Below are 7,211 nucleotides of genomic sequence, written 5' to 3' on the forward strand. Positions count from 1 at the left end.
ATTTAATTAAAGGCGTTTTTGAGCTCTTTCTTATCAAAACTAACTTCCGTAACATATCTCAATTGTGGTGTGGAAACTGCAGAATTTCCAAGAGTTGTATTAAAAACTCCCAATCTTGTATTTTACCTTAGTGGCAACGCTGTGAAATGTTATAAAAAATGCACTTTTTGACAGCGCTCTCACGAGAGAAAGAGTTTCGTATCATATTAGCTCTGATCAGGGCAGCCAGCTTGGCTCACTTTTGGCCCTATTTTACATCAAATGGCACTTAATTTTTCAATTTGGCACAAAGTGCAAAAATGGCACTTGTCAAAAACAGTAATATTTCAATATATTTTTGTGAATATTTCAATATATTTTTGTGGTTCTTATTTTATTTCTAAATGCAAAGGATTAAAAATGATGGCACCTTTTTTGGCACTTGTATTTTTCTATTTGGCACATTTTGGCACTTTTTTCCTCAATATGGCACCTCATAGCTAAAAATAGTTGGCTGCCCTGGCTCTGATCAAGTACTCCAAGGACTTATAGTTTTTACACGAACTTGCAGGAAGTTACAGGAAAAATGATCCCATACTCCAAAATCCTCTAAATGAGAGCGATTTTTGGAAAGTTGATAAAGTTGCAAGATTTTTCCCGTACTTTTTCTTCTGGTAAAATCATGAAAAGTGTCAAGCGTGGCATTTTTACACGAAAAATGCTGTTTTTGTTCCCGCACTTTTTGGTGTTACTCACTTTTTAGTCTCATTTCCGAGAGAAATTTTGGTGTTTTTTTTTACAGGATTTTACACGAAAACTATTGGATCATCGCTATTATCTATGGCAAAGCTCTCTTAAGCTTTCTATACATTTTGTATAGTCGCGGGAAGAGTAAAAGCTCTCTCAGCCCATTGCTGTTCTAAAAAAAAAAAACAACCAACTTTGATGCAGCGTTTAAATGTGTTCATCGGCGTAGCCAGAATGAAATTTAGGGGGGCTCGACCCTATTAAGCTGGCATTTCAGGGTGCTATTTTATATATATATAAGGAAAATTTGAAAATTTGAAGGGGGGGAGGGGGGGGGGAGGCTCGAGCACCCCTGCCCCTACCTGGCTACGCCCATGAATGTGTTGGAGACTATCCAAAATGCAATGACAAGTGATCTTCCAACTTCCGTATGCACAAACGTTAGCTATTAAAACAGAGTGAATTAAATTAATTTCGGCAATGAACAAACAAAGAAAATGCTGGTATGATATTTTACTTCAGCGAGTTCTCATTTAAAAAATACACACTCCTAATAAGTATGTATACATACATATATTCATCTGCATCTCAACTCACTTTTTCAAAAGGTACTCAGGAGCCGAAAATGTACGCTTTGTGATGATGAAGTACAAACATATCGAACATTTTTGTATTTTCCCTCGTCATAAAACACAAAAAAAGGTTTCTGAGACTTCGACTTTATCCGATCTTTCGACACTCATATCACCTTTAGGAATGAGCGAATGGGAATCAGTAGTTGCAAGACGACACCGGTGAATTTCTACACGGATGGGTCGAAGCTTGACGGAAGTGTCGATTGATGGTTCTTTCATCATAGTAGCCAACTTGGTGCTTTAAGCGCTAGATTTAGTACTTTTTGAAAATTAAAACGCCACCGTGCCTAGTGCCGAACTAATATTACTCCAAGATAGTTAAAACCTGAAATAATTTGAGATATTATAAGCTGTGGTGTCTCATAAAGATGCAGAATTTAAAAGAATATACAAATTCAAATTCACTACAATATAATGATTTGATTAAAAAAGAAAATTCAAATAAAAATGCATGATTGATAAAAAGCTGAAGTTGCAAACCGACCTTGTTGAATTCTATTCGCATTGAAAATGCTAGTACGAAGGTAAGTTAAGTATTTCTTTTTTTCTTTTCTAATTGTTTGTACAAATTTTGATTTTTTACCACCTGAGTAAAACATATCGTTTCTTGGAGCTGAATACAAATCTGGCCGCACAATTGCTCTAGTACTAGAATTTTTAGATATCCTACCTCCAGATTGCCAAAAACACGGTTTTTTGCGATATTTGAGGTTGTATAATGAAAACATCACATTTTTTGCTCATTTCTACTTAGCGCATTTTTTTCGTTTGTTGCGATTCGATTTTTCTTTCTCGAGATATACTAGTCTTAATAGTAATTCGGTATTACGTCGTAAGCATGAGTCATCATGGCATGTTTAGAGGCTATTCAATCGTTAGGAGCGAAAACGTTTTCTGTATTGATTTATGTATGTATTCTTGTAAATATTGTTAATTTTTTGCTTTTGTTAAATACAAACTGATACGAAAAAAGCATCCTTTGATTAAAAAAAATTTGGTGCTTTTAGTATGGTAAAAAGCCCTTTTTTCCAAGTTTTTGGTGCTTTCTGAAAATCAAAAGTTGGCAACACTGTCTTTCATGCAGGGCGCCAGCATCAGGCAGAGCTAGCATTATACCGAATCGCCCAAAAATATTTTATTTGTTAATTTCAGGGACCGAACATAACAGTTATTGATGGAAACTGTCATGGAAAAATTCACTGTGAAGGAAATGTTCTATGACTAATCGATTTCTTTTTTTACCGAGACTCAAGTTTGAAAATACATTTTTTATGCAAAATTAAAAAAATAACAATTATTTTTGAATAAAAATTATTTTTGATTTTTATATTATATGTCTTAAATAACAGTTATTGAAGACTTTTATTTATAAAAGTCATTTTTTAAATACAAGTTGTAACTGTTACGGTCCCTGGTTAATTAGCTACTTTTCTGAGGCATGATTAAAAATTTGATTCAGCCTGTTTTAGCTGTATTTTTTTTTACCATTTAGCCTTTCCTCTGAAAAAGTTCTGGCAACACTGAAACGTTTTTTGAGATAGGGCGTTTTCGAACTGGCTGCCGAGATAGGTCGATCTTAAACTCAGCAGTTCATAAATATTAACACGAATTGTAAAGGTGGCGAATTAAAAAAGAAAGATCACGGTAGGTATATCAATTGCTTCATTTTAACGATGTTCTAGAGATCACACGAAACATCCTGTGGGACAGCGGGGATTCTGGGCCCTCCTGTAACAGAAAACGCACATCTGTGCTTTTGAGTTTCCTTATAATGACGAACGGCGCCACGAAGAAAGCGGGCATTGGCTAGTCCAAAATATATACGAGAAATATATATTCCAACAACCGATAGTCTCATATCATCTATCATTGTTACATATCGTACACCGTTTTCAAAAGAGAAACAACTCAACAAAATTTTTGGTATATTTTTTGCATAAATCAATTCGTAAGATTTTTCTAAAATCAATAAAAATATTAGTTTCTTCATGATTATATTCTCTAACTAAAAAACTACTGTTGTACCTGTATTTGTACGAATTGCGTTGAATCTGATCCTCAAGCAGTTATATTTCCGGAACTGATTTTTGAGTTGTGCCTCTTTTGAAGACGGCGGGCGATATGTAAATATATAAAAAATTATCACTATAACCGCTTTGAAATTTGAGATAATTTAGTGACCGTACTACCTCGCTCGGGGAGTTAGGATTACACGGCAATGAGCACTTTTGCAGAATATTCGATTCTTAATAAAACCCATCATTGACCAAGATTATACCATAAAACGCATCTGAGCTGTAGACCTTTGAAGAAAAAACTCAAAGTTGATATGTATTTTATATGGAAAGTCTTTGCCCGCCTTGGGCGAGTACTTAACGTTTATATTAAGGGTTAAAATTTTAAGGGATTTTTTTGGTGTTTTTTCCACAAAATTTCGAGATAGGAGTGAAAAAAACAACAGTCGCAAAAAAGCACCCTAATGTATAGGGTGGCCAGATATTATAGTGACATAATCAGTACAGTTGGGATCAAAAATCATTACAAAGCCATAAAAATCAGCTAATTTTTAAGCGTATTTTTATACCCGAGCGCACTTGTGCACAAGGGTATATTAACTTTGTTCACATAACGGTTGTTTGTAACAGCCAAAACGAATCAAGATAGATATAGACAAATGTATACATAAATGCTTAGAATGAACAGAGAAGTCGATTAAGCCATGTCTGTCTGTCCGTCCGTCCGTGTACACGATAACTCGAGCAAAAATTGAGACATCTCAACGAAATTTAGTATGTGGGTTTCCATTTATCCAAGGTAGGTTGGTATTGAAAATGGGCGAAATCGGACTGTAACCACGCCCACTTCCCATATAACGGTAATTTTCAGAAATGCGAAAACTGCGATATTTTAGTAACTATTAAAGATTATTCACTCAAAATTGATATTTACAATAAATTTTTGACGAAAAATAAGAATATATAAAGTTTTGGAAAATGGGCGTAGCCACGCCCACTTATGGTTACATGTGCATATCTTGCTAACCGCTGCACCAATTTCTTTCAAACTTGGCACAGTAGTTGACCTTAATACCAAATGGCCGAACATTTTTAAAATCGGACAATAACCACGCCCACATCCCATATAACGGTAATTTAGAGAAATAAAAAATCTTCGATAAATCAGTAAATATTAAAGCTAATTTACTCAAAATTGATGCTTGCAACAATTCTTTATTTATTTATTTATTTTTCTATAACTTACAAATCAATTTATAAGCTATTTAAAATATAGGGGACCTGTTTTCAAAGACCATTTTGTTCCCTGTTTTCAATTGATATTATTTCAGTATGTGGTATTTTGTAACCCTATTTGTTATACTTCGTGATAAACGTTGTGGATTTTTAAAACGTTGCTATTATATCGATGGTGTCTGTGCTGTGGTGCTACAGTCTAATGCAAAGTCTATTGGTCCGGCTTCGATATTGGACATTGTTGCAGCATATGTTGTACCGTTAATTTGGTGCGGCAGTTTGAACACTCGTTCAGGTTGTTTCCGTTGTAATAGTGTGCGGTATTAAAGATAGTGGTATTTGTCCTCATTCTAGCAATTTTAATAATAGTGTGCGGTATTGAAGATAGTGGTATTTGTCCTCATTCTAGCAATTTTAATGCATTCTTCCCGAGAGAAGTTTTTACTATAGTTGGGACGTATCGGAAGTTCATTGTGCATTCGCAGAAATGATTTTGACTCCTTCAATTTTTTCTGGTGGTCTTCTTCTTGCATGCTGTAGTAAAAGTTGGTTATAATGGAACTTAGGCAGGGAACTTCAGTTGTTAATGGAAGCGACAAAGCCTCAACGGCTTTGCTGTCAGCCATCTCGTTTCCTTTTATTCCGACATGACCTGACAGCCACAATAGTTTTATTATAGGGCCTTGATCTTTAAGTACATGCTGAATTAAATTGCTGTTTCTGGTAGATGCAAGATGTTTAACAACGCTTAGAACGGACAGAAATCGTTTACTATTTGGAAAAATGATTGCTTGTAGATTTTTCCGGTTGTGTTGCTCTTTTTAAATTCCGATAGACTTAAGTCTATTTCTAAGTTTGTTCTTAATGCATTGCTGCTGCCTTTTGGTTTAATTGGTATTGGTGCTTTGTTTTCTGCTAGAAGCCTTATAATGTTCTCAACAGCACTAGTCCTGAATCCTCTTTTAGTATTTGTGTTGCTAATTAAACTCCAAAATATTTCGTGCAGAGAGTGGTTTTTCAAAGTTAGAGATTTTGCGGCAAGGTTGACAGACCTATGTTGCAATATCCAGTCAAACTCGTTATAACGTGCTTCTATCCTGAGAGACTCCAGGGGTGTACTAGGGAGAAGTCCTGACGCTGTCCGGAAGCATCTGTTCAAGGCAGCGTTGATTTTGCTTTTGTTTTTTTCGGATGTCGATCCGTATATAGTCAGCCCATGTTGCATTATGCCCTCCGTAATAGTTCTACATATGGAGATTGCTGTGTCTATGTGTGCAAAAGATCTTTAGGAGATTGTTGACTTTTTTGAGTTTATCGCAAATGGCGTTAATGTGTTCGTTCGTTTTATGACCAATATTAATTTCTGAGAGACAGCACTTGTGTTTTCTACAAATATGTAAAGCTTCTGCTTTGGTTAGTGGTATTACCGCTCCTGTATTTTTACCCCATTGCTGTATTTTATTATTGAGGTCATTTAGACTACTGTTTATTTGCTCTGAAGATCCAGAGGAGACCGCAAAAATGTTGTCTGCGTATATCCCTATATAGTCAATACCGTTTGTGTTTTTTATCTGCTTGATTAGTGAGCTGGAGTATGCTGTGAATAACACAACTGCTAGGGGAGAGCCTTGTGGTAAGCCGTTATCAAGATTCAGGTATTTTGACATAAATCCATCAACGCGAACTGATAACCTCCTGTGTGACATGAACGAGTAGACTATTTTTAAAACTTGGCTTGGTAGCCCCCAACTTGCCAGCTCTTTTATAGTTACTGTGGCAGTGACCCTATCGAAAGCCTTTTCTATGTCTTCTGAGAGTACGACACTATGGTTATTTCTTTTTATATTACTTTTGAGCACTGTTTCCAAAGTATGACAAAAGGTGTGAACCCCGTGCTGTGGTAAGAAGGCGTGTTGCTCTGGAGGGAGAAACGCATTACAATTTTCGCGTATTTTCCGTGCTAAGATTTTATCAAAAACTTTCGCTAATACCGAGATGAGTGAAATCGGACGATACCCTTCCACTGTGTTTGGACTTTTGTAAGGCTTAGGGACTGGTGATAAAATTGCACACTTCCAATAGTGCGGATAAACCCCCGTGTGTAGGATTTTGCTATACAATCGGCATAGTCGTAGTTTTAGAGAGATGTGCGAGTGCCTTATCATTGCATATGTAATTTTGTCTACTCCTGGAGTTGTACCTTTTGGACTTTTTGTTGCTTCAATAAGGTCTTTTAATGTTATTTCACTAAAGTGCTGGGTTAGGCTTGTGTTTTCTTTAGTAAATGCCTCAATTTTTAAATTTTGCTTTTCTTTTATTATTTGTTGGTCGAAGGATTGATCCGAACCAAGGGAGCTCCAAACTCTAGCAAATTCGTCGGCTATCATCTGCGGGTGTGTTATACAATTGGTGTTGGTGAATATCGGTGGGAAGTTTGTGTTCTGTTTGGATTTGATATTTCTTATTTTTCTCCATAAAGTTCTTGTGTCCATTGACGGGTTGAGCGAATTTACAAACTTTTCCCAAGTATTTTTCTTTGCTTGTTTGCATGACCGGCGAACTTGTGCACACGATCTCTTATAATTAATTAAGTTAACTT

This window comes from Rhagoletis pomonella, unplaced genomic scaffold, assembly GCF_013731165.1.
Source record: "Rhagoletis pomonella isolate Grant_MI unplaced genomic scaffold, Rhpom_1.0 Rhpom_scaffold_00001, whole genome shotgun sequence".
NCBI classification, from domain to species: Eukaryota; Metazoa; Arthropoda; class Insecta; order Diptera; family Tephritidae; genus Rhagoletis; species Rhagoletis pomonella.